Source organism: Cricetulus griseus, chromosome 3, assembly GCF_003668045.3.
Source record: "Cricetulus griseus strain 17A/GY chromosome 3, alternate assembly CriGri-PICRH-1.0, whole genome shotgun sequence".
NCBI lineage: Eukaryota > Metazoa > Chordata > Mammalia > Rodentia > Cricetidae > Cricetulus > Cricetulus griseus.
In genome coordinates this window covers 67,748,179-67,772,932 of record NC_048596.1, presented here as the reverse complement: position 1 = coordinate 67,772,932, position 24,754 = coordinate 67,748,179, and the positions used below count along the sequence as shown (strand labels likewise).

The 24,754-nt window shown below is 45.9% G+C and overlaps 1 protein-coding gene across 4 annotated transcripts in view; it reads right to left on the bottom strand.

Annotated features, from left to right (window-relative positions):
* Ctbp2 (C-terminal binding protein 2) overlaps positions 1-24,754 on the bottom strand; it is a 130,793-nt gene that overhangs the window by 81,989 nt on the left and 24,050 nt on the right. For all 4 annotated transcript variants that reach the window (XM_027409136.2, XM_027409137.2, XM_035442153.1 and 1 more), the window contains one exon: positions 9,060-9,164. The gene's annotated coding sequence lies outside the window, so the exon portion shown is untranslated. The remainder of the gene's footprint in view (positions 1-9,059; positions 9,165-24,754) is intronic.

Sequence of the window (24,754 nt, the reverse complement as noted above, 5' to 3'; positions counted from 1 at the left end):
CTTGCATGCATGTGTCTGTGCCTGTACAAACATGTATGAGCATACACACAAAGAGACAGAGGGGAGGAAGGAGAGAGCGTAGGGTAAACAGCCAATAACACAATATCCAGAGTATCAATTTTTACAATTAAAATAAGCTTAAATATACAAAATAAATATTAACATGGTTCGAGGATGTGTGTCCATCCCCTACTGTGGCAATTAACTCAGTGTAAAGGAAGAAATTCTCAGGCTCCTGTCATGTGAGAAAATCCAAAGCCTTTTTGTGTTTCTTCAACTTGACTGTGGGTGGGGGAGGGGGGAAGGACAGAGGATAATGCTAAGACAGACAAAGGTATAATAACATTATTATTCTCTGAAACTTCAAGCTCTTTCCTTACTTGTATGTTTCGACATGACCCTATGGGGGAGGTGGGGAGAGGAGAGGACAAGAAGAAAGAACAAGAGTAAGATGTAAGACCAAAATTAAGTTAATACATGCCGAGTTGTCCTTCTGTATTATTCTTCTAGAATTCTCTTCCTAGATTGCAAATCAAAATCTGCATTTAAATAGAATATTTTTAATGTAAGAAAGAGGAAGCCCTAGGGTACAAGGTATTTCATTCAATACCTATGGGCACAACATTGCATTCAAAATGAGATGTGGCATTTTCAAAGTTACTGAATAGATTACATACTCCAGATTGTCTGGTTATTACTGTTTTTACTAAATTCTTCTGTTAATAAGTGTGTTTCTTTTAAGGCCAGCACTGTTAATAAAAGTAACTCGGTATTACATCATTCTATCAATTTAATCTTGAGAAAAGATTGCATGATCCCAGATCTCAAAAGCTGTGGGCTCTGATAACTCCAGCCATTATTCAGCGTGAAATTCAAACAGTCTGAATTCATTAACGTTCGTTGTTACAAATCTGCATTTTTAGACTTTGCCATAAAATGCAGGAGTCCAAACCCAGTGACCTGAATCTAACAGCCTTTCATGTGAAGTGGTGGGTGCTCACCAGCTTTTCCCCGAGTGGCTCCCAGATAAAGCCCTGTCGTGTCCTTCTCCTCTCCCAGGCTGGCGGGGAGAGGGAGAGAGAGAGAGAGAGAGAGAGAGAGAGAGAGAGAGAGAGAGAGATGGAGGCTGCGGTGGACCTAAGGCCCTGCTATGTATGAGATGAAGTTCAAGTAGTTCAAGTGTTGGAGGCTTGACCCCACATTCAGATGTGGTTATGTATTTGGAGATGTAGACTTTGGTGGATAAGCAAAAATTCCTGAGCCTGGGAGGCTGGGGACCTGTGGCCCTGTGGCCCTGTGATGGTGTGACTGGCTGCACACTCTAACCAGGTTGTATGAAGGTCTTATGGTGCACAAGGTGGCCATTATGAGATGACTGGCTTTCCAGGGTCCTCAACCCTAAGAAACTTATTTTTTATAAGCCTGCAGTACACAGACAGAAGATTCAGTCATACTGTGGAGCCTCAAGCCATCAACCGGGACACAAAGGATGCATGTTATTAGCAGGTAGGAGTCATCTCTACTGTGTGCACCTGTCACAGGAGCAGGTGGCTAAGGTGACAGATGCATCATGGCATTGGCATAGCCCCTCAAGTGAGTAAGAACTGGACTTGAACCTGGAGACATCCCAAAACTGCCACTGCTGGGTGAAGAAATATCACCACCAGGCTGATGCAATGGGAAGACTTATCCCATCCCCTAAAATTGTTGTAGGCAAGAAAACAAGAATTCTATATTCTTTTTTGCCTACCAAGTTTTCATTACAATTGACTGCAGGTGTGGCGCTTTGTCTTCAGATAAGGAAGCCCCCTCCCATGATGAACCCATGGTCCTGCATGTACTGTGCTGCAGGAGATGACAATGATTTCCGTAAGTGATCCCAATCACATGGAGATTAAATACTACTATTAATTCCATTGTAGCAGAGGAATGGGATCTCAGAAATTAAGCTCAAAATGGCTTACTTTTCCCAAGGCCATTGTCATCAGAGGAAGTCAAGGTCCAGCTGCCAGAGTTTCTTGGCCATGGTATCAGGACTCTGCCCCTCTGCCCCTCACCAAGGCCTTGGAATTTTTACCTTCATTTGCAAACACAAGAGAAAGCAGCCAAAGTCCCCGGGGCTGCTGGAGAAAGACTGCTCGGGTGTGATTCCACAAAGCGCTGAGCTGTTTCCTGGCCAAGTCTAGTGCAGCGTCAATCTGCTCTGTTTAAACAGAAGGCTTTCTGGCTTGAATCAGGCCTTAGAGTGCTGCCCCATAAGCCCAAGGGAGTCCAGGGCACAAATCAATATGGATGTTCCTTCCTAGAGGAAGCTGCAGCCTGGCGTTGCGGCTTGGAGGTCATCCTTGGCTGTAATTAGGGAGCGGCAGTGGGTAGCAATTGAATCATGAAAAGCGGAGTACTGCATGCTCATCCAAGTAAAGGTTTCAAACAAATGCGGGACTGGAACTGCCAGTTACACACAGGAAACACAAGCTTCCAGGCCTCTGATGGTGGCAGTGACACAGGCAGCTGCCACACTGGTCCCTGAAGGAATTTGATAGTCATCTAAATTTCACCCCCAAGGGATCCAGGGCTTAGGGACTAAGAGAACCACTTAAGCTCTTGTGCTGTCCTCATGGACACCACTTGGATCTAGTCCTGGCAGCAGAACCATAAGCCCTGTTCTCTATGAGGTAGCAGAAATCCAGCACTCCCAGAGGATGGGAAAACATAGGCAGACTCCCAAGCCACACCGGCACATGCAGGGAGGGAGGTTATGCCACTTTCGGGGAGTGCAAAGTTCAACTCTAATACAACTCTGCTTTTAAAAGCCTCACTTAGTTTCACTCACCCACTAGTCGCATCAGAAGGGACAAAGAGAGAACCCATCAGAAGAGGTTACCATCCTTGGCTACTGCTCCAGCAGTGACCACACCAGGCAACAGGCCACCTTCCTGCATTTAAGAAGCACTGGTAATACAAGCATGTGGGAAAGGCAGGGGGCCTCTTCAGCAGTGAACCTTCCAAGTGATGTCCCCAAGAAGGCCAACCACAAGGGCTGCCAACACTGCTGAGACAAATGGTTGTGGTCTCTATGGGATGTGGGCTCCCATCCTTCTCTGTTGACTCCTGACTAAGTTTATTTATGGCCAAGAGACTGAATTATATGGAAGTGGATTGTGTCTTTGGTCAACACCTGGAGCTAGACACACTGTGACTGAATGTTTGAGAAAAGAACAAACCTAACTTGGACTCCGGGACCCTTCTCTCAGGCGCCACCAGGCAAACCCATTCATCCCCATGACCTGACCACCCAACCACATTGCCAATTCATTTTCTGAGGAACTGCAAGGGACAGCAGCCCAGGACAGCACAGGTTTCCTCTAACTTCAACATGTATATATGTGAGCTGTGAGAGACTTCCCAAAAGCTGAGCTGAGCAGGAAGCAGGCAACTTCACCTGCATTCTCATCTCAAACCCATCCACACACGTCACAATGGCATTCGGAGAAACCAAGCACACCCAACTGAAAGCTCACAGGAATGTCAGAACCAGTAGCCCGTAAATACATCTATGGGAAATAGGAGTCCGATAACACTACCAGGGGCTCCAAATGGCTCTGCAGCCAAGGGTTGTAATTTTTTACAAATCCTTGTCCATTAGTATTTCCCCTTAATGCTCTTTTTTTTTGACATATATGATTAATTTCAACAGGTTCTGCAACTTAACCCCACACGTTGTTGCCATTTCTTTTCAACAGTTCACTGCTGAGAAACTGATTTGTCGGCTCCCAGTGCTAAAAGAAACCACATTATGACATACATATAAATGTCACAATTAAGGCTACTTCTCAGAAAAAAGTTCAGAGGTATGTCCCATTTCCCTCCCTTTTCACAAATGGTCACTCACAGAAGACATTCTCATAGACTACTGCACCCTGAAATGGCAAATTACACAGCATTTTCTTTTTAAAGCCAGCTATTTATCCTTAGCTGGTCTAAGTCTAGGAGAATTATCTTAATTGCCACGTGGAAAGAGTGAATTGCAAAATGCATTCAGTTAGCAGGAAGACTTTATTTGTAAGCAGCTTGAGGCCAGGTAGGAGCCTTGAAGTTTGCCAAAAATAAACAAGTCAATCAATAAAGAAAGTGAGTGTGCTAGACTGGGGTTAGATGGATACCAAGGGGAAGGACAGAGCCATGGGCCAGTAGCATCCTTCTTCTGGGCCTGGATAAAACATTAGGCTAGAGCCCAGTTCTAGGAGGGCATGGGATTCCTGGTGGCTCTTGGAGCACTGCTTTGGAAAATGCAACTGACTCTGCTTCCCCCCCCCCCAAGACAGGGTTTCTCTGTGTAGCTTTGGAGCCTATCCTGGCACTTGCTCTGGAGACCAGGCTGGCCTCGAACTCAGAGATCCGCCTGCCTCTGCCTCCCGAGTGCTAGGATTAAAGACGTGCGCCACCAATGCCCGACTGACTCTGCTCTTTAAGCAAAGAAAAAGCAGGGACCTGAAACTGGTTTAAAATACAAAACAAAAAACTCTGTATGTTCCCTCATCACTACCATCTCTTAGGCTATCTGAAGGTAGAGCCACTGTTAGGTTTCATTAGCATTTATAGTTTTGAACCATTGCAAGTTCAAATTTAAGTCCTTCTGTTCTCTAAGCTGGGCATGTCTATGCATATCATGGAGGAGGTCCTGCCATAAAAAAATCAACTTAAAGTAACTTGACCTGAGGCCATGTTTTTTTTTTTTTTTTGGGGGGGGAAGCTGGAAAGATGGCTCAGCAGTTAAGAGCACACTTGGCTCCCAGCACTCATGTCAGGTAGCTCACAAATGTCTGTAACTCCATCTTCAGGGAATCCCACTCTCTTCTGGCTTCCATTGGCACAACACACATGTACAAACCCATACTTGAAACACACATCTATTCAAAATTAAAAATAAAATAGAACTTTTAAAGTAGGTATTAGTGGTCTCGTGCATTTGTAAAGCCAGCAACAGTAATGCTCAAATGATAAACTGCCCACAAGGAATAATCCCGCTCTGCACTACTAACCACACGTGGAAGCCTTAATTTGAAATCCAGCTAAAATTTTAATGAAAGCCCATCCACCTGCCTCTTCACTTTTACACATTAACATACACCTCTCATTTATTTCTCCCAACAAGTCAGAGCTTCTCCTCATACCCCTCTCCTTTCTACTCTACAGAATCCAAGCTCCACGCCTCAGGCAGAAGAGCCGGGAGGAGTCACTGATGTTTGTATCTAGTATTCCCACAGAATGTTGTCTGTGGTTCCTAAACCTGCTGTGGGAGACCTCGGGTGGATCATGAACTTGTGTGGCTGGTCATCTTGCTTGTCTTGCTCCATGCAAGCTAGCTATAGAGGGAGACAGGACCTGAGTCAGCCCACAGCCATCTCACAGGAAGCATCTAGAGGCCAGCCTCCATGCCCTCTGAACCACGTGCTAACCTCTCAAGATTAGGCATGACCTACTTTCAGAAAGATCAAAGATCCCAGAAGGGACTCACCAACTACAAATGGATTCTCTTACCACTGGTGAAGCTGACCAAACCACCGTAGTGTTTCTGAAAGACCTCACAGGAAGGACAAAGGAAACCTGGGTTTGGGATGACACCACCACTACCACCCTCAACACCAGGTCTGCAGAAAGGCTCCATTGCTGGCGGGCAAGTGGATCAAAGTGTTGAGTTCTTCACAGGTTTATAGATTAGGTGATATATGTGCCCAATTCTGCTAGGATGTTCCACATGCAGATGAACAGATTGGCACACCAAAAGGTCCCTCTCAGTCCTGGTCATTAGGGAAAAGAGGTGACTATACCAGTTGTGTATACCCCTAAGAGGACAGATAACAATGGGCTCACAGACAACTCTAAAGAAAGCCTGCTGGCCCCTGATTATGAGATTGATGACTGACTTATATGCTTTCATCCAGCAGCTGGTGGAAGTAGAAACAGACACCCATAACTAATCACCGATCTGAACTGGAACCCAGATGCAGAGAAGGACCAGTGAAGAACACAGAGGTCCAGACCACACTGGTGAAACACAGAAACAGCTGACCTGAATATCGGGCAACTCTTGCTCCCCAGTCTGATAGGAACCCAAGGAACATGGGTTTCTGTAAGGAAACCTCAGAAATCTATGGGACCTCCTGTAGAAGCCCAGTATTTATCCCTAGCATAGGTGTGGACTTTGGGAGCCCAGTCCATATAGAGGAACACTCCCTGAGCCAAGACACAGGAGGGTGGGCCTAGGCCCTATCCCAAAGGAAACAAAAGATTCTGATGGCACCATCAGATCCAGGGAGAGCAGAAAAGATATGACAGTTAAGGTTTTAGTTGGTGGGGTAGGGGAGGACGGGTGGAAGAAGGGAAATGGGATTGTCATGTAAAACAATCCTGTTTCTAATTCAAATAAAAAAAGTTGGGGAAAAAAGAGAGAGAGAGAGAGAGAGAGAGAAAGAAAGCCTACTAGGAGACATTTTCCAAAGAAGGGCCCTGCAGCAGGAATCCCAAGGTGGCAGAGAACCCTGGAAAACAGAATTTGGTCCCATGAGTGACAGAGTGAAAACTGAGACTATTTCATTTGTTTCCTTTTCAAGCCAACAAGCCAACAACAGGCTGGGGCAGGGATGGGGAGGAGAGGGGAGCCTTGAACTTTAGAAAACAGGGGGAACCCCAGAGGCTAGTCCCACTCAGGAAATTACACTTGGATCCAGAAATTCTCAAGAGGAAGGTCCACTAACATTTCTTCTGCTGGAGAAATCAAGTTCCAATAAGAGCCAAAGCCTCCAGCTGCAGACCCTCTCCACACAGCTAGCTCCATGCCTTCCCACCAGCAGGCCCGGCCTTACCCCTAACTCCTAGCTTACACACTTGTACATTTTCTTTTTGGCTTTTGGTTTCTCACCACTATAGCCCGACACATGTGCTTTAACCACAGCAAGACCAATGTCCTTCAATAGACACGGAGACATATATACTGGAGCTAGAACTAGCACCCAGGAGGTCGATGGTCAGGATCCTGAAAACACACTGAAACCTCAACCCATACCATCAGATCCCAAGTTTGGAGCATTTGTTTATAATAAGGCAAGTCTGTCTGTTCTTTGATGGCCTCTCCAGGGATCCAAATCTATATCATCATCTGACAAAATACAGTGTGGGTTTGGAGAGGCGGCTCAGTGGTTGTGAACCCTTTCTGCTCTTGCAGAGGACCAGGGTTTGGCTCCCAGCACCCATGGGGCAAATCACAACTACTCTAGCTCCAGGGGATCAGATGCCCTCCCCTGGCCTGTGAGGCCACCAGGCAAACACCCATAAACATGAAATCTTAAAGGAAAAGAAAAGAAAAGCAGTGTGCATAGACAGCCAGGTCCAGATGCACTTCTCATAAAACCCCAGCCACCAGGATTCTGCCATTGTTTTATGTGAGAACAGCTAAGGGCTCTAATGTGACTTCCATTCTTTTAGAGACATTTACCAAAGTGCTTCTTTTCCCAACCTTAAGATGAATATCCATAAAACACAGTAAGTATCCCCCTGAGGAACTGCTCCCCAGCCCAGGGGCTCCCAGACCCAGGTAAGGCTGGGTCATGACCCCTCTGTGAGTCACATTATCAGATATTTACAATACAATTCTCCACGGTAGCAAAATTACAATTATGAAGTAGCAACAAAATAATTTCACGGTGGGTGGGAGGGTCACTACAACATATGAGGTATCATTAAAGGGTCACAGCATTAGGAAGGTTGAGAACCACTGCCCCAGGGGAATAGTGAAACGTGGCCTTGAAAGGCAAAAATCAAGAAAAAAAAAAAAAATTCAAAGAGGCTGCCTTAGTTAGGGTTTCTATTACGGTGATGAAACACCATGACCAAAGCAACCTGGGGAGGAAAGAGTTTATTCGGCTCACACTTCCACATGATAGGAACTCAAGCAGGACAGGAACCTGGAGACAGGAGCTGATGCAAGAGGCGATGGAGGGATGCTGCTTACTGGCTTGCTCTTCGTGATTTACTTGGCCTGCTTTCTTATTCTTTCTTATTCAAGAACCCCAACCCTGAGGTGGCACCACCTACCAGTAGGCTGAGCCTTCCCATATAGATCACAAATTAACATAGTGTCCCACAGGCTTGTCTCACTACTTAAAATATTCTGAGCAAGACCTGCATTTTGTGCACGACGGCAAAAAAAGCATTCTGAACCAAGCTTGGTGCTAGTGCAAGACACAGTCATGCCCAATCAATATTCTCTCCTGACACATGCCTCTTCAACCTCCACCCACAGTCCCTGTCGCCTCCCTCAGGGTTTTTTTGTTTTTTGTTTTTCCCAAAAAAATAATAATAATAATAATCAGGTCTGGAGAGATGGCTCAGAAGTTAAGAGCACTGACTGCTCTTCCAGAGGTCCTGAGTTCAATTCCCAGCAACCACATGGTGGCTCACAACCATCTGTAATGAGATCTGGTGCCCTTTTCTGGTGTGCAGATATACATGGAAGTAGAATGTTGAATACATAATAAATAAAATCTTTAAAAAAAAAAAAGTTACATCACAAGATGCTGGAACTCCCAAAAAGAAAAAAAAAAAGGCATAAGCACCATGGCCATAGGCAGCCAGCCACGTCCTTTTTAAGGACATCCATCTACCATCTTACAAAGTAACTGAATGGCAAGAAACCATCTCCCTAATTCATTTTTATTCTTTTTAATTAATACATCGAGAAGTCCTACTACTGTTTCCATCCTGACTGCAGTTTCCTTGTAGGATAATTTCTGCTGACTTCTATCTCCAGCAGCAGGAGCAGGAATCTCTTGCCACTGGACTGTATTGCTTCAGAGTTAATTACATGTATTTTGCTTTGATAAATGGAAATACCAGATGCAATTAATTGAAAGACAATCAATATGATCCTGCCATGAGACATCCCCGGGAAGCATCCAGAGGCTGCCAGCAGATCCATAGTCATCTGCTAATTGAAAATACCTTCCAAAGGGATTTTAGAAAACTCAACTTTTACCTGGAGATATTTTATAGTAACTCACCGATATAAACACGTCCACAAATTCTACAGCTCACTCGATGGGTTATCTTGTCTTTTTAAGTGGGTGCAGCTTCATCGGTTCACAACCATTTATGGTGATGGAACCCTGAAAACACAAAGAATCGAGTCAGTGAGGATGAAGTACCAATTCTGTTTACAAACCAGCCATCCTTTAATTGCATTTTTCCAATGCCTTCAACTCGAAGCTACCAGGTTATTAAATGGTTTCATTAAAAATACTACTTATCTTGCTGTAGCTGCACGGCAGATCAAATTAAACAGTGGAGCACCAGAACAAATGGTCCCTTTCCATCCACTCTGACATGAAGCCAAGAGTGCAAAACCAGAAAGGTGACTGTGTCATCGGCATGAAAATGTCACTTGGCTTCCTTTACAGGGCCACATAGCACACCAAGGGGCCAAACAATCAATACCTTCAAGCAAAAAGTATTAGCAAGTGTTCTAAGAAATATAGAATTATAAAGTGCATTTTCATAAGCTCCTGGTTTATAAGTGCTATTAGCATAAATGCTGACAACTGCTAATCTACTGGAGGTCTGAGGAACGGCTGCAGCTGTCCATTAATAGAAGGCATTTTAACTCACTACTGAAATTGATTACCCAGTTAAGAATTCAATCCTAACGTTCAATAAAAATCGCACTTTCTTGGCAAATGCAATATGAGGCTAGGTATTGCATTAAACAGCACTCACATTCATTTAAACCCAGGTAGGAAGAAATATATGGTACTATCCCAGTCACCTGACCTGCTTCTCATACCAGCAGAGCAGCAGCAGGCAGGGGTGGGCAGTGAAGCCAGTCCTGTGGCTGAGACAGAAAACCAACATCTGGCCCGCACGTATGACCAGGTGTCTTTCTCTACGGCTTTTCCATGAAGACGGATGGAATTCCACCAGTGGGAGCTGATATGCAACTATAGAGCCCACACATATGAAGGCAACCCACTAGGAAAGGGGACATTCATGAACTGTTGCCACCAATATGCCCCCTCCCAATCTCACCAGTTAACCTGGATTCCAACATTTGGTTAACATATATCCTCATCATCACCACAACCAACCAACCAACCAAAATCCACATGCCAACAAATGCCATGAAATCGCTAGTTTCCCAACAAGCCATACAATTTTAGGGGGCAGAAAAAGAGCTGAAGGGGTCTCACTAAATGGCCCTAGATGGCCTTTAAATCACAGAGATCTAACTGCCTCTGCCTCCAGAGTGTACCATGATGCCCAGTCCCAGACAGGCAGACCTTAGAATGGCCTAGTTTCCTAACAGGCAGTTCACTGCCCATTGCACAACCTCCCACCCAACACACACACACACACACACACACACACAACACACACACACACACACACACACACACACACACACACCCCTTATAACCCAAAGGCCCCAGTTTAAAGAAGGTAGTATAATGCAGACATTCCAGGCTCAAGGGTCAGGAACAGAAGGACATGTGCAGCCTTTGAGTGGTCAGGAGCCTCTAATGACAGAAGGCTCCACCACAGCCAAAGAACCAGTTTTCTGAGGCGGCAGCACTCAGCCTGACAAACTCCTACACTTTTTAAAAAACCATCTTATGGGTACTTTCTGTAACTCCTTCCCTTCTGACTTTGTTCAGTGTTCAATATTCTTGTTTCTGAACATAGGAAAGAATCAAGTATAATTATCAATGCAGCTGAACTCCGTGTAGTATGGCTTGTCTTAAAGTGCCATAGGATTCTTTTTCAAATGTTTGTCTCTCTCTTGCGAATATATTTCTAGGTGAAGTGGCACACACCTCTTATCCCAGCACTCAGGATACTGAGCCATGTGGTTCTCTGTATCTCTCTGTCTGAAAAAAAGTGGGGGGGGAAAAAAAACCCACCAACTTCCAAAGGGTCAGGAAATTACATACCCACTTGACTGACAAAACTGACCCCTTTAGAAATAAATTAAGGAGAGAAAGAAATTGAGAGGGTAAAGTGCACTAGATTTGAACACAGAAACTCAATGCTTGCCTATTCTTAGTGGGTAGTGAGCAGAGGCTTTAGTCAATAGTCCATAGTAAAGTGAGTAAGGGAGGCCTTGAAGACAGCTTTACAGAGGCAAGACTTCCTGGAATTTCAAGCTGGGGATCCGGAAGAGCCTGAAGCGTGTAGCCTAAGCAAAGGGTGATGGCTTATTTATGGATTAAATGCTGAAGGGCTTGGAAGACTGTCACAATCTTTAAAGCAAGAACCACTGTTACTTGAAGGTTGGAGGAGGTACCTATAGAGAGTGGAGCTACAGAACACCTAACGATTCAGAGACTTGTCTTGGCAGATTCTTGCTGACAGTGCAGTGTGCAGTGGTGCCCTGAGGATGCACCAGGGGAAATTTTCTTGGCAGGTTTCTCTAAGAACTTCCAGGAGTATACAGCCAGACACAGAAATGACTTAGCTGATTAAGATCACCACCGTTCCTAACTCAGGGACCACAGGATCCCAAGCAGCCTCAGTACAGGCTTGCCTGGCAGCCTGTCCTCCACCTTTCTTGCCATCTACTCTCAGCAAGGCCTGTCACCTGGGCGAGGCAGCCTAACTAACCCTCACCTACCTCTTCTTTCACCTGGGGGCAGTGTGTGATGCTGCACACTGAATTATAGACATATGCTGTACGGTGAGCACCGTGGGGCTGCTGAGGGTCTGACAGCACAACCAAAAATAAATGTGGTACAAGGGACAGCAGCTGGGGGGTGCAGCCTTTTCTATGGAGCCCTCCTTTCTGGGTCCCATGGTGATCCAGGCCCTGGGGATGTCACGGCTCCTGCATCACACCCTTGATTATCATATAGCTGGCCCACTAAGCACAAGCCTACTCCAGGAAGGCCTGGCTCATTGGTATGAAGCAATGCGTTTTGGTTGTTCCATGGGGAAAAAACACGTACACAACAATGTCCCCTGCAGGGCAGAATAAAGCAGCCCACATCGGACATGGGAAACATGTGCCAACGTGTGCCATCGCTTTCGAGAAGGCAAGTTCTCAATCCCATCAACTACTGACTTTGTAATAAATAAACCACATTAATTAACTTGGAAACAATCTCCCTTCATCAAAAATGAAAAGATTCTGAAAACTAATTCTTCTGCTGTCCATCATAGCCACTTGGGTATCACTGCATTTCAGGTCCAACACCCTATCCTACCTGAGAAGTCCAAGAGTGTCAATTTCAAGAAAGACAACGCCCTTTGGGCAGTACTTTACAATTCCAGGCTTTGTGAAGTATAAGCAAATTGAGGAATAGGAGACAGGTTATTAAGAATGTGAAAAGCTAGCTGGGCTGTTGTGGCACACACCTTTAATCTCAGCACTCAGGAGGCAGAGGCAGGTGGACCTCTGAGTTCAAGGCCAGTTTGGTCTACAGGACAGCTAGGGCTACACAGAGAAACCTGGTCTTGAAAAACCAAAAGAAAAAAGAATGGAAATAGCCATGACTTGAGAACTGCTTTCAACTAGTGAAAGCTGTAAGGCAAGCCTTGGAACAGCACGAGTAAGGAGAGGGAAATGCCCAAGCCTTGGCTGTGTCTCCACGGACTAGGTGACAGGAAGCACTACCCTGGGAGCCTTGATGGCACACTGGGTGGCAGGTGCACCTCAATCTCATTGGCTCATGGAAGGTACAGGGATAGCAGGTAGAGTCTTGGGGGTCACTGGAAACAAGAACTATCCTTTGATTATTGGGATCTGCTACTCAGGGCTGGTGATGGCCAAGTTTTAAGAGGAATGAAAGTTAGATCCATGAGCCTTGACGTCACCAAATGAAAACCCACACAGAGATGTCATGTTGTGACCTCAAATAAGTTTCCACAGGCAAAACTGCCAAGCTTGCCAGGAAAGAGAAGGTAGCTTCGGTGAGCAATGTGAGTACAAGCACCCAGGGATGGGGTGGGAGGCAGCATCTACAGGGAGTAGGTGGACAAGAGACTGTACAACCGTCTTCACCAGGAACAGGATTCCCTGGAAACCAGCTTGGCTCAAAGAAGCCTGACCCACACCAAAGTCTTCAGCAAAAACTCACCAGGGCACCTTTCAATCTCTACCCAAACACCACTGAATGGTAGCTCTCCTCTGGCCTAACATTCCAAATAGTTATCTGGGCCAAAGTGACCAATGAGTAGCAAGATCCTCTTTGAGAGATTTGGGAAACTGATGGAAAAAACAGATACAAGAACCTAGGCTAAACTGGCAGTGACTGAACCAACTAGGCTTCCTGTCCACCAGAGATAATGGGATGCTATCCAAGAACCTCGATACTAGGTACCCACCAACACTCGACTGAGCAAAGGACAAGGGGCACAGGCTGATGTTATAACAAGATAGAGCTTGGACACCATCATAAGCTTCAGCTTTAAGGTTTGGAAGGCATGATGGGAAAGTGGGTGCTCATAGCTTTTAAGAGTCTGCAGGAAAGAGTCCTCACATGGCAGTTGGGGGAGTACTGGTCACCTAGTCCCTGGAACCATCTCTGAAACCTTGACATGCTATCCCTAATCTGTTACTGAGGAACAATGGGACAAGTAGTCAATACTTACAGAAAAGTAAAATGTCACTGCATGGAGGTTAGGTTAACACAGGAGATAGTGTGTCGTGTGTCACTTATACCATATATTATGACACAGATTTCAAGCAATCCAAAATAAATATATAGGAATACCTACCGGTCAAATGGAAAATGAAATACAAAACATTCAGTTTTTCTATTTAAATTCTCTAGTCAATTTCATCTTTTAATGTATGCATATATGCATGAGACAGAAAAAAACTAAAGTGTTATTTCTCCATGGTACGATTAAACATGATTTTCTAAAATATATAATGGAACAGTTATTCACTATTCATTTTAATTTTCCTCCCTACTTCCCTGTGTTCTGAAAAGAGCATGTGTTTTCTGACACCAAGAAAATGCTGCAAGTTTTGCCGGGTCAGGAGGGACAGAGCTGGAGCTGGGGAACAGCGATGGGATGCTTTCCTGGCTGCCTCTGTCTTGTTTTCTAGCCACCTGGACCATAACTTGGGAAGACAACACAATATATTACGAAAGAAACAGAGTCCTTCACTGTATTACTTCCGCTATACCTATATGTGAATCTAACAAGATACCAGGGCTGGAGAGATGGTTCGGTGTGTTTAAAAAACAAAAAAAAACCTCCTGTCATGCATGTGAAGCCCTAAGTTTAGATTCCCAGATAAAGCCAGGGAGTTAGCAAGAATTGTAATCCCACTACTCTTTGAGATGAGAGGCAGACATGGGAGAAATCAGGGTGGTTCCTGTTGACAAACACAGGCACCGGACTGGGGTCACCGGCTTCTGGCAACTGGCCTGTAAGAACACACAGCTCCCTGAACCCTGACCTTCTTCCACTGGAGCTGGCACTTTCCAGAAAGCCAGGCTGGCTTTTTTTCTTCCAGCTGTTACTTGCCAGTCACCAAAAGCCACACCTGACAGAAGACTGCTGACATGGGGCCTAGGATGAGAGAAAATAACCCCCTGGGGAAGCTGGGTGAGTGGGGCCCCATGGGATCAGAAGTCCCTGACCCAGCCTGGCTGAATTGAAACTACAGACAGACTGGAATGGGCTACAACTGTCCCAGCCACAATGCGTACGCCCAGCTGGCTGGCTTCCAATGCCCAGCTCACTCAAAGAAAGTTCTGGAACTGGAGTGTTCCAACAGATCGCCAGGGTCAGTGGAGACGCCTGGCCCAGGGCAGATCCATGCTTATTATGCCTCTGTTCCTCAAGCAGCTTGGGGACCCAGTTGGTGGCCTCAGCCTCTGTGTTAGCCTTTTATACCAGGCAAAAGGTCTTTTCGTAGCACTTTTCTGTCCTCCCACATCCTTGTCGCCTCCCTTTTAAGGAGTGGAGAGCTGGCTCTGCAGCTAGCAACTCACAGTAACTTCCCTGCTGATTCAAAGAATCCAAAAGAAGAAAATTACAGGAGTGTCCTTGCTATTTCCGCCTGCATTGTCTTCAGGCTTGCACTTTCCTCAATTCTTCCCTAGAGTTTATCCTTACTATCACCAGGCAACAATCATGAAAATACCTCTTTCCCCAAAATGCCTGGTGACGTACAGTGTGTGGACCAAAAAAGGATTTCAATACTAATACTCCTATTCCCCCTAGATTTTTATGAGACCTTAAATGGCTGTTTTCTTGAATAAGTGAGCCACTTTCGAACCACCAGCAACACTTGGCTCCAAAGCTGCTGGGGAAGGAAAAAAAACCAGAAACCCATGAATCTTCCACATGAATAAAAATTACATTCTACATAAATTAAATATATAATTTGATTAAACATGTTTATGTCTTTGTGATGACATTTAAAATAGAAGTAATCATTTTCTTTTTTTTTAAACAAGAAAAACTCTTTCAAATATAATTCGAAGCTGTCAAACCAATCTTCTGCTACAGATCTTTTAAATGTCACATACCTTCAAAAGGGGATGGCAGTTTCCTTTTAAATATGCAATTCCAAACAGTGTGCTCTGAATCAGGACTGTATTAAAATACACCGCTGGCATTTATCCCGACTTAAGTAGCGCCCTTTCCTCCTCTCTCCGGGTGGATGGGCTTCTATGCTGGATAAGCTTAGAAGCCCGACAGAGACATCCCTCCCCAGGACAAGCTCTTTCAGTTCAGCAAAGAGCAGGTGAATGCCACAGCAGTTGGCTGCAAACCACAGGGCTTGACACCAACACACACTCTTCATACCTTAAGAGGGCAAAGGTGTCCTCTGCCGAGTCTAGTTCTTCCCCCACCCAGATGGCTTGCTGAACTCTGTGTAACCCACTTTGGCATAGCGTTGATGGCCCAATTGTAAGACAGTGTTAATCAGATGCAAGGAAAACTCCCAACTCATTCTCCTAAGTCAATGACCTACATATTCAATTGCTTATTTGCCATCCCGGTAGCAAACACCATGCTATATTTAAACTCAGCACAGCTATATCTTTTTTTTTCTAAAATGCTTAGAGACAAGTAAGCCTTATGCTCCAGCCTTCTTCCTCTTGTCGGCATCAAGCATTTGGGGAATTCTAAAGAGTCCACTGTTCCATCTTTCTAACCACGGAGACAGGAAGAACCATTTCCATAAGCAGCAACATTCCCACTACAGCTTCAGCAAAAGCAGTCAGGTTCCCTAGCACCTGGCTCACAGTAAGTGCTCAAGGGAAGAAAAACATAGGTCAGATAACTTCAAGTTAGTTAAACACAGGTGACAAGCACAGTCACAAAAGCGCACAGCATATATCAAGGCAAGGACCAACAGCTGAATTCTCTTGAGCCACAATGAAAGGAAGAGGAGTAGATCATGATGATGAAAGACCAGGTGGAAAACACACCTCAGTTGCTACCATCTCTTAGTATCCAAGCTTCAGGAAGAATTCAAACAACTCAGCCGTCATCTGAATGCCTATGGGCAATGTGAGGTATCTGGGCACAGTGTCTGAAAAAGCAAACAGGGAACACACCCAACCCCCTCAATCCCAGATGCAGATACCTTCACCTCTTAAGGAAAAGCAGCACTTGGGGTGGAGCTTACAGGACTGCACAACTTCAAAAGAGCCAACCATGTAGACTAGTACAGAGGGGGAGGGGCTAAGATAAGCATACTTCCTCATGGAGCTCAGGTAGAGACAGGGAAGTCACTGAAGGTAAATCACTGAATCCTGAATGGGAACTAACCAGTCACAAGAACCAAGCAGTCATCTTGAAGATAACAGGATTTAGCTGGCAGTAGTGGCACAGACTTGTAATCCTATCACTCAGGAGAGAGACTGAGGCAAGAGGATCAAGAGATGGCGGTCAGTATGGACTATATGCTTTGTCTGGTAGCAAAGAACCTCACTGGCTGTGTGGCAATGCTTTGAGGGAAGGGGAAGGAATCAGGCTACATATACACAGACTACCAATAGTAAGAACTATTCTAAAACAAAAAGGGGAGGAGAGCAGAGGACAAAGGGAGGAGGGAGGAGGGAAGGAAACAACATTAGCAACTTCCACCAAAATTCTTACTCAAGTTCTGAAACGGCAGTCATGAAACTTAACATCCAGAGCTGATCCCAGTCACTGGGGCTTGAAGAAATCTGTAAAAATGCCAGAGAGGCGAGGAAGAGCTCGCTCAGGCTCTCTTGGATTCTGGCAAACTTCCTTTCGTGGGTGGCAAGGCCCTCTCATGGTGCAGAGGATTATGGCACGATAACATTCTGAAAACTGGCGTCTGGAATATCCACAGCTGCACAGGGAGCTGGGATGCAACACAGGGCCAGACCCATCAGCCCAATCCACAAGCTTCTTCCCTAGGAATGCTCCAGTGCTTGCCGAGGCCATGCAGAAGTCACTACCTCCTCTCCCGGGAACCAGTATTCCAATACTTGACCTTGCTATATCAACCCCTGAATCAGACATTCACACATAGCACATGCGCCTATGTTCATATGATGAACCTCACCACGGTGACACACCTTCAACGGAAACTCTGCTTGGAATGCGGAACCTTGACCTTCCCCCAGGCCAGTGATGCGTTCTATATAGCCTTCTGTTAAGGTAGCAATGGGCCTCTGGTAGCAGCAGCTGGGACACCTGGCTTTTTGGAACAAAATGGAACCATCAACTGGACTAGTTCTCAAGTCCAATTTGGAATCAAATGACCTTAGAAGGGGCTCCTCACCACACCCCTTCCCTCAATATTGTGCTTCTGACTTTTCCAGGTCCCAGACACAAGCCCAGGTTGTGGGAATTCAATCCTAGATCAAGTGCCTGGATGGCAATGCTTTGGGGGGTGGGGAAATCAAGCCCAATATATACATCAGAATGCCAATCACGTGTCTCCAACCTCAGTGTGGGGAATCACAGGCTTGTACTGCCACACCCACATAGTATGTGAAGTCCTCAGAGTGGTTTCTGGAAAGAGGAAGGCTATAAGTAAAATTGAATCCATTCAAGATCACTCTGGTAATCCTATAAAACATGCCTCAGAAAAAGTCCCAGAGAGACCTTAGGAACAAGACTGTCATGCTTCCTCTAGGAAGCTTCATTGGGAAGCCTGGCATTTTGATTGGAAGAGGCAGTAGGAAAAAGGAGAAGGGAAGAGTCAGTCATACAGAATAAATTAGGAAAAGTGAGTGAGCTCTCTTCCAAAAGGAACTCCACACCCTTCTTCCAACAGAAGAAAGGGTGCAACCCCTGAACCCATCTTGTTAAGGGAAGGCCAAGGAAAGTCAGAGTCTTGGACTTGCTCCTTAAGTCCAGCTACGAAGACAGCCAGAGTTCCAGTTAAGTGGGTTGCTTTTTGGTTTTGTTTGGGTTTTTGTTGTTGTTGTTGTTTGACATAGGGTCCTGATACCATAGCTTAGCCTGTGAGTACACAGTGATCATAACTACCACAACCTCCAAACCACTGTAATTATAGACATGTATCACCACACCCTGTGTGTTTTACAATTTGAAAATGTGTGTTGATCAAAGGAAAACAAGCTCCAGGCAAAAATGTATATACCATGTCAATGTACAGCATGCTGTGTGTTTGTGTAGATTGCATATAATATACATACAGAGTATTATACAGAAAATTCTGAAACAAGCAAAACCTTGTTGGGAAAACCAAGCTAAACCTACCAACCAGTCAGCCAACCAACTAACAAACAAACAAGCAAAAAACAGTGATTGCCTGTGGTGAACTCGAATGTGGTAGAGGACATGGTCTAGGCAAGGCCACCAGGAAACTTCCTGGATAGAGCGGTAAGTTCTATATCTTGATGGGGTCCAAGATGCAAGTGTACCTGTCAGAACTCATGGATGGCACACTGATGGCCAACACAGGTCATGTGGCTGCTGTTTTCCAACCAATCCCCACTACAGCCCACTAATACTTGCTGAACATGACAGGAAGCTGAATATTTCTTTTTTTTTTGGGGGGGGGGAGTTTGAGGCAGGGTTTCTCTGTGGCTTTGGAGGCTGTCCTGGAACTAGCTCTTGTAGACCAGGCTGGTCTTGAACTCACAGAGATCCACCTGCCTCAGCCTCCCGAGTGCTGGGATTAAAGGCGTGCGCCACCAATGCCCGGCTGAAGCTGAATATTTCTAAGCAAAGCTGAGCCCTGAAATGCAGCCCGGTAATGTGGCCAAGACCAAGCTGGAGCAGAGCAGAGGTGGGGTGTGCAGTGCTGGCAAGAGAGCCACAGGTGGCTTAGTTGTGTGCTCAATGTAGATTGACACTAGTAACCAAAGGTCAAAAACAGTTACCAAGGTGATATTCCAGAGAAACCTCAGCAGCTCATCAGGTCAGGGCTTGCTGTCTTGGGAATGAAGACCACTGCAACAACCAAGGACCAGCAGCAGCACTCTATGATGAACAGATCCATGACTTTCAGGGGCGCCTGGTTAAATACTGAAGGCTAGGGAGATGGCTCAGTGGGTATAGTGGCCTGCCTAGAATCCCAGTGCTGGGGAAGTGGGAGGCAGAGATGAGATTCCCAAAAGAACTAACTGGCTATCCAGATGAATCAGCAAACTCCAAGTGGAAAGCAGTAGAGAAGATGCACTCTGCTTCACCCATGTACACATACACAAGCACACATCCTCCCCCCCCGCCACGTCGAAGAAAAGGACCAGAATACGAGGGTGGCAACAGCCTTCCACATGGCTTTGAGGCTTTACAGCCAGCCCTCAGGGCACCTGACTCTCCCCTTCCAGGCCTTGTCAGGGCAGTGCCCAACAGCTCTGGAAGAGCTGTAACTATTTCTGCCGGGTCCCTTCGGAAAGATGCTGCTAAACAGCACGTGACTCTAACAAGGCTGCCATTAAATAAAGTGACTTCTCAATCTGAAGTTCCCTTTCCAAGGTAGGTCACGTGCAGCTGTACTTACAAGCCTCTCTTAGTACCCAAGAGGCTTTTTAAAGTATTAAGTAGAGAAAAATACACGTAACTTCCCAGTTAAAATACAGTGCGGATACTCTAAAAGGTCGAGGCGGCATCCACTCCATTTTCATTGCCAGATGGCAGGACACTTTGATAAAAGCACACACTTCGACAAAAGACTCAACTGCTGTGACCCGAGATGGAATCCTAGCAATCTCTCTCTCATCAGGGAAGATTCTGAATTCACCTGGTGGAGGCTCCTCATTTAAGAGGGAGACACCCTGAAATCCTAGGAAAGAAATTGCCCTCCTAGTCCTGGGCCCTCTATCTAACCCACTTGATTATAAACAGATGTGTGTTAGTCTCAGGCTCTTCCACGCACAGAAGCCAAGCCAAGCAGGAAGCTAGAAGACCTGGGAGGCAGAGGGAAATGGCCATCCATGTAGAGTGGTCCAGAGATGGCAGGGTTACTGGAGAGGTGGGGGCTAAGACAGGAGGATTACAATCTTATTTGAGACCCTGTCTCCAAACAGAAAATAAAAGAAGTCTAGTGAAGCAAATTTGCCTGGCACTTGAGATGTTCACAGACCATGCTGGCCTGGAACTCACAGAGATCCACCTGTCTCTGCCTCCCAAGTACTGGGATTAAAGGCGTGCGCCACCACCACCTGGCTACTTTGTAAACCACAAACAAGGAAAAACTGCTGTCAAGATATGGCATGGGATTTATGACCATTTGATTCCAGAGATGTTAAAATATTGTCAACCAGTAAAATACAAGTATTCAAATTGAAGACCTCCAATCAATAAGAGTAGGAACACAGGAATCCCCACTTCACAGATAAACCTGGGGCTCCCCAGGGTTAGGAGACTTGCCTCTCACTCCACTGGCAGAACTGGGAGGGGGTTTCCAGCTAGCCTCTGAATCAGTGCCTGGAGCAGGGTTAAGCTCTGCACAGCTGCCTCTTGCCACACAAACGCCAAACAACCATGCCAAGCTTAAGACCTCACACATCCAGATTCCGCCACAATGGCACACCAAGCACTTCAGTAGAGAATATTCAACTCTTGATTTAAAAAAAGTCACTAAAACATGAGTTTTCATCTGTGTAACACTTCAACAAATTCCATGATATTCTAGTGAGAGCGGATGGTGTACAAAAATAAGGATCCAACTGGGTAAACTGTTGAGAGTTATTTTCACATCCTCATGAATTTAGTTTCAATAAACACAAATCAAACAGACACTCAAAATTCTAATGGTATGGTGCAAAATGAAAATCAGAACACCAGCTAAAAAAAAAAAGTCATGTAAGGGATGACTCCCTTCAAAGTGTCTCCCTCATGGTCTAGAACCCTCTTCCGAAAGCAGATGGAAGCAGAAATCCACAATGGGCTGAGCTCCTGGAGTACAACTGAAGTGAAGAAGGTGTGATAACATACACAAAGGAGTCAAGACCATGATGGGAAAACAGAGAATCAGCTGACCCAAGCTAGTAAGAAGAGATCTCTGAATCCGGTATGACAAATGGGGAACCTGAATAAGACTCCCTTAATAGAGGTGACAGTGGTGCTGACTGGGACAATATATGAGGCCACTGGCAGTGCTTCCAAGATCTTACACTAATTCACAAAAATGACTTAGTGGAGCCCATTCTGTATGTTGAGATACTTTGCTAAGCCTAGACCAGGGATGTGGAGGGTGGAGAGGTGCCTTGGTCCTGCCTCAACAAGACGACAGGACAGACTTACTAGACTTCCTAGAGGAAGGAGGTCTTACCCTCTCTGAGGAGCAGATGGGGGGAGTAGGAGGAGAGGAGGGACGGGAAACTGGGATTGGAATGTGATAAATTTTTTAAAGTTGGGGGGGGGGTGCAGGCAGGCCAAAGTAAATCCAGACTACTCACCTTGCTGTATATGGCTACAATCCATGTCAAGCCCATCACTGCACTGAGAAAGCACCCCAAGTTCAACCCAGAGTTGAACAAACTGACTACAAGTATGCAATTAACAGGTTGGATACAAAAAAAACAAAAAAACAAAAAACAGAAGCCAGGTAAACACAATGAAGCCCAGGCCACACGCTCTACAGCCTAGTGGGATGTTGGTGGGGATTCCTTAAGCTGAGCCCCTCCACCTGAGAACAGAGGCTTTGGTTTGGAGACTAATCAGAACACATCTGAACATGGCTATACAACACCTGTCCATCAGTATGTGACCATCAGCCCAATCTACTGGAATGACATTTTCACCCTCATAAATAATAAAGCCAACAAATTCCTCCAGTTGTTTGTTTTACAAAGAATCCTAAAGCCTAACCACTTCCCTAAAACAGAAGTATAGCATCTCGGGCAGGAGAGATGGCTCAGTGGATAAGAGCACTGGCTGTTTTCCCGAAGGTCCTGAGTTCAATTCCCAGCAACCACATGGTGGCTCACAACCATGTGCAATGAGATCTGTATAAATAGTAAATAAATCTTTTTTAAAAAAAGAAGTAGTAGTAGTATAGCATCTCTTGCCCAACCTGGGAGCCTTGGGGACAAGGCTGTCTCATTCCTATGGAGCCACTATATGGAAAGCAATACCCAAGAAACTGTCCTGTATGGCAAGCACACACCACCACGTTCCCAAGACTATAGAGTTTATTCTGAGTGAGAAGTCTGGTTCCAAAGAGAAAGCCTCAGAAGCACGAAGAAGTTCAAAGTTGTGATGACATTAAATGAGAAACTAAAAACTACACTTCTAGGTAAGACTAGAAAGCCACAACAAAGCCAAGGCCTGGGTCACAGAACATTTCCCACCTGTTGTGGGAAGAAGAAAAATCCAGAGGCAGGCAGATCTGTGAGTTCAAGACCAACATGGTCTACAGAGTGAGTTCCAGGACAATTGGGGCTGTTACACAGAGAAACCCGTCTCGAGAAACCAAGACAAACAAAAATCAACTGTCCCAAGTACTAGATTAAATGTTGTGACTCTAAAGGAACCTAACACTAACTACCACTACCTGTCAGTAACGCCGGATCCTTTCCAGCTCATAGTTAGGAAGGCTAAGGCTCAGAATGTCCTGTGCAGGACTTCACAACAGAAACTTAGGTTAGCTCAAGCCCACCTGTGACCCAACCCAACTGGAGGAAATGGGTGAAAATGTCAGCATGGACCACCTGGCAAGGGATGCAGGACCCTCTGCTTCCTGCTCCCGCCCCAGCCCCCAAGATTGGCAACAAGGGTGTGGTTTTAACTGAGTCTAGAGTTGATTCAGGTAACCTCAGGCAGGGGCCACATGCTACTAGACCTACCTGCTTAACAGCTTCCTAATATGCTAGTACAATTTTCCCAGCACCCCAGTCTGCAGGGGTTCAGTGTCAGGAACCAGACAACCCACTCTCCAGCTATTCCCTACCCTCATTTACTCCCTACCCCAGAAAATATTACCTCCTGGGCCAAGGATGAGTTTCCTGGGGAAAGTGGCCCTTTCCTGTCCATTTCCCTTGGCTTTATGGGGTTCATCCCCCTCCACCTAGGTCGGAGCATTGGAGGTTCAAGGTGCCCAACCTGAGTCGAGCACTGAAGTTGTTTCCTAGGCAACGGCTGCTTTTTTTGGCTTCCCAGGGACCAGTCCTTGCTCCCAGATCTACTTCACAAGGACCTAAGAAATGGCTGCTTCACTTTGAGAAACATAGGCAAAGACGCTGGGACATCAACTGTCTCACAGCAACCTCATCCTATAAAGCATCTCCGTGTTGGGGGGTGGGGGTAGGGTAACACAATGGCAAAGATATATATATATATATATATCTTCCCCCCGTTGATGGGAAGCTGGGCATCCCTTTTCAGGGTAAAGTGGAGGAGTTTCATGGTCCTGCCCTACTGTGTAGCCCACCCCAAGAGAGATACATACGATCATTCAGGCAGTGTGTGAAGAGCTGAGGTTCTCACAGCAGCCTTCAGCTCCTGTGCTCAGATTCTGCTGAGCCTGGGAGGCGGGAAGTTAAGTTTCTCTGTGATTGTGCCTTCCAGCCCCAGGTGAAACTGAGAGTTGCTGGTGGAACAATGTTAAGGTTGTGCTGGAGGTCCATTAGAATCACCTGAAACTTTAAACTAGCCAAGGCAGGTCTCTCTCTAGGCCACTAACAGGTTGAGAGGGTGGGGCTACAAGTCTTTGAAGCTCCCAGATGATTCTCAGGTCCACAAAGGGAAGAGGATGCGAGTATTGAGTATGAGGCAGATAGATTAAAGAGGCTGTGGCCTAGCCCCTACCGTGTACACACACACACACACACACACACACACACACACACACACACACACCCTCCCTCCCCTAGGACTCCCAATTTCCTACTGCTGAGTTTGGATTGCCCACTGCCCTCTGAGAGGGTGATGGGAGCCTTTCCAGCAGGGCTAGGTCAGGCTTGTTCAGGCCACCACCCCAGAGCCCTGCAAAGGAAGGGCCACAGTGTGCTACCCCCGTCCCCATGACTCAACAGGAGAAATAAGTAAAGATCCAGCTCTCTAATGCAGGAGAGAAGGACAAGAAATGAAGCCCACAAGCCTGTTCTTGTGGGCATTGTGCCCTTAACACCTCCCAAGCCTCCCACTTAGGACTGACCTGCTCCAAAACAAACTCCTGCAGGGAATGTGTTAGCTTGGCCTCACTGCATACCCCTACATGCCAGGGCTTGAGGAACTTGAACCCACAAGATGTCATCTAGAACACTATTAAACCCCCCCTCCCCCAGAGACATGTAGGAGCAAAGACAGAGCATACATCCTCTCAGAATGGTAACCAGAAGCT